We start from the raw sequence: 4,103 nt of genomic DNA on the forward strand, positions 1-4,103 counted from the left end.
GAGGTCCGATGGGTACTCCATGGCACAAACTGTAAACCAGTCCTGTGAAATCTATTTGACCTTCATTCTGCTCTAGAACTATTGGTGGCTATGTGTCAGTGAAAGCTAATGGGAAAGGGTAAATACCATAGGGCAGCTTCAGGGGTCACCCCCACATGTCAGGACCTTTGCAGCCCTTTATCACCGTTTTGTCCCAAAATCTGCTTGAAACTTTAGTGCTCTCCTCTTTCATGAGGTTCTGGTATACATAGTATTTGAACTTCATCTTTTGCTCCCCAAAGCTCCCCATCACCTGGGCCCATCTACTTGGATTTGTATTGGACAGAGCTTAATTCCCCGTTTTAAGCCACCGTTTTTTTCTTTCCTATCTCATCCACCTTAAACTACTTTTTTGTAAGGAGAATTATCTTGTGTATTATATGGATGTGTCACCTGCAATTAAAAAAACATGATAGAATAGAAGGTGGGACATCTGGGAGGCAGAAAGAATTCTGGAATAGGTCCTATGAGGGAGATTTGCCCAGGAACATATGACAGGATAGCCCCATGGTATCCCACATGGCAGAATATAGACTAGAATAAATGGGTTCATTTAAGTTATGGTCTAGATAGAGAAGAGCCTAGCTAAATGACCAAGGTGTTTGTAAATACATTTTGAGTCTGAGTTTTATTTCTGGGAGCATGGGGATGTGAAAAAGAGCCAGCCCTAACTTCTACAGTCTTAAAAATAGAATCTCACTCTCACACCATCTCACCTGACACACACACAAAAATAACCAAACAGGCTTCAAGATATAGCTGAATCAAATGATGGACATTTTAGAACTAATGGTTTATTTAGAGAACAACCTTCAAAAACATAAAGGAAAAAGGTAGAAAAGGATTCTGTCTTCTTTCAAGACATTTACTATTAAAAAAAAACTGTCTTCTAGTAAAATCAAAAGCTTCAACCATAAAGTCTCACCAGCATGACTGCCTAAACATGAGCCAACCAAGACCAACAACAGCAGACACGCTGAGGTAGAAGGGAAGAGACCACATGGAGTCAACCCTGAATAGAGAACTACAAAATACAGGTGACTAAGGAACGCTGAGAGTGGGGGAAATCGTCTTCCCCAGGGAGGAGCACACTGATTTGGCTATCTAAAACCAAATGGTCATGTTTGAAAACATGCATTCAAGTAATATTACATAGATTAAACAAGTTATACTTTAGAGTACACATGTATGGGCATATACATATATACATTAATGAAAGCAGAGGGCGTTAATTTGAAATAAAAAGCAAGGAGACGTAGACAAAAGGTTTTGTAGAGAGGAAAGGGAAGGAAGAAATGATGGAATCATTATATAATCTCAAAAGTAAAACTGATTTTTAAAAAATTATTTTGCCGGAGAAAGAAATCATGAGAGTGCGGTCAGGAGATAACTTGCTGAAGTCTATTCTTTCCTTCCACCATGTGGGTTTGGGGGATTGAACTCGGGTGGCAAGCACCTTCTCATGGAATCATCTGGCAGGCCACACTGAACATCTTTAAATACAGAAACTGTTAAGTGTTTGTGGTGGTTTGAGTGAGGATGATCCTCATAAGCTTTCATGTCTGAATGATGCTCGGCCTGGTTTCGAAGGCGCTCTCTCTCTCTCTCTCTCTCTCTCTCTCTCTCTCTCTCTCTCTCTCTCTCTCTCTCTCTCTCTCTCTCTCTCTTCCCCTCCCTCCTCCCCTCCCTCCCTCCCTCTCTCCCTCCCTTCCCCCCCTCTTTGTGCGTGAGTGTGTGTGTGTGTGTTTCCGTGCCATGCCTGTGTGCGTCCAGTCCTAAAAGGGAAGGTGGTTTGTGATTCTAAGCATATGCTTTTGAGTGGGATGATGAGGCAGTTCTGACATTTTCAGCAAGGAAATGAATCTTGTGCAATACTTGAAAGCTGCCAGCAGGTGTCGCTGTCTTTTCAGACTGATCAGCTCTGAGCACCGTTGACTGAGGACACCTTGTAGGTACCCCACATGCAGAACAGCTGATCTTGTTGAAACTTGACTGTTGTTCAGAACGATGCTGGAAAAGCTTTTGACCCCCACAGCAGCTGAAGAGAAGGTCCTTCAGATATGGAACTATCTACGAATACCTCTTCAAATATTTGTAGAAAGTTTGGAAATATCTTCTGATCTGTTTTGAAGTTACTCTTCATTTGAGAATTTATAATCCCTCTTGTCAAAAAAAATGCATTCATGTGTATATATTCTTCCCTCCCCTCTTCCTCCACCCCCTTTGTTTTTTGTTAGTTTGTTTGTTTGTTTTACAACCTTTTCGTATATTTGGGTTCTATGGGCTTCACATTCCAATGTTCTTAACCTCAGTCATTTTCAAACATTTAAGGTAGGAAGTTTAGCACATCTACACTATGAAATTTTCACCATAATTGACTTTCTTAACAAGCTCTTTCCAAGAAAGGGTGTTTATTCCAGGGAAGAGAGAGACACTGAACATGTCAATAACACAGTGTCAGAAAGAGTGAGCATGTAGCTGAGCTGACAGAGTGCTTGTCCAGCATGTCTAAAACCCTGGGTGTGGTTCCCAACAAAGCTTAAAACAGGACATGGTGCTGCACGCCTTTACCTTAGCACTCAAGGTTGAGGTTGGACGATCAGTGAATTCACATTCATTTCTTGCTACATAGATGGCTGGAGGCTAGCCTGGGCTACAGACAGTTGGGCAAGCAAACAAGCCAACCAACCAAAAGCCAGGAAATAGTAGATGTGAAAGAAAACAAAATAGAAGGCCTCAGTCAGAATGCTGAGAACAGCCAACAGTGAGGTGTTCGAACGTCTGGTTAATACATCTTCAGTACTAGCCCTGTACCCAAGAGAACATGACAGAAGACAGGCAGAAAAATGATAAGATTCAGTGAACCAGACACCTGTTTCCAGACCGTGTCCTCTAGACATGGCAGAAATGCTGCATTCATGAAATCTCAACAATATAGTCAGCTAAGTGAGACCAATACAATGACAACACCGATGCACATCCCAACACGGTGGGGAAACCCTACTCCTAGTTGAAGAGCTATAACCAATTAGTGACTACTGGGAGAATGGGACTTGAGAATCTGTCATATATCATGACAAAATCCTGGTAGGTTATTTAATCAAATATGATCAGCCCTAAACACATATCCAAACTAGTAACAGTAAATGGACTCAGGAGGTTGTGTTTGTATGTATGTATGTATGTATGTATGTATGTATATGTGTGTATGTATATGTATGTGTACATCATACATATATATACACATAATATGCATGTGTACATTATACGTATATATACATATATAATATGCAGGTATACATGTGATAACATGTAGATGTGTGTTATATACATATATAACATGCACATGTACTTAGAATAACATGTAGATGTATGTTATATATAAATATATAACATGTATGTGTACATTGTATATGTATTGTACATATATAACATGTATGTGCATGTTGTGTATATATCCATATATAATGTATATTGTACATTATATATGTATATACATATAGCATGCATGTATACATTATATATACATATATAACAATAATGATTGGAGACATGAATAATTTGAGAGGGAGTTAGGGGGACACAGGAGGAACTGGAATGGAGAGAGACTAGTGGACATGATGCAAATACAGTACTCACATAAAGGGGTTCTCAAAAGTTAAAATTAAAAAAGCAACTCTTTCTGCCCTTTCACCCCCCTCCCCCTGACTAAGAAAGAAACAGGCTTGGACTGGAGAGTTGGCTCAGTGTTTAAGAGCACTTGCCACTCTTGAAGAGGTCGAGGGTTCGATTCTAAGCACCTACGTGGCAGCTCAAGACTGTAACTCCAGTTCTAGGGGATCTGATACCTTCTTCTGGCCTCCTTGGGCACCAGGCATGAAGATAGTGCATACGCAAACATGTAGACAAAACAGTTATACCCATAAAATAACAGCATAAGTCTGAAAAGGAAAAGAAACAGGTTGATGTACCAGTCACTCGTCCATGATTGACTCAGTCAGGATTCAGTAGGCTGAATCATGTTCTTATTCCAAATAAAGGCAGAGTGTTTCTTTGGCCATGAT

Source organism: Rattus norvegicus, chromosome 4, assembly GCF_036323735.1.
Source record: "Rattus norvegicus strain BN/NHsdMcwi chromosome 4, GRCr8, whole genome shotgun sequence".
NCBI classification, from domain to species: Eukaryota; Metazoa; Chordata; class Mammalia; order Rodentia; family Muridae; genus Rattus; species Rattus norvegicus.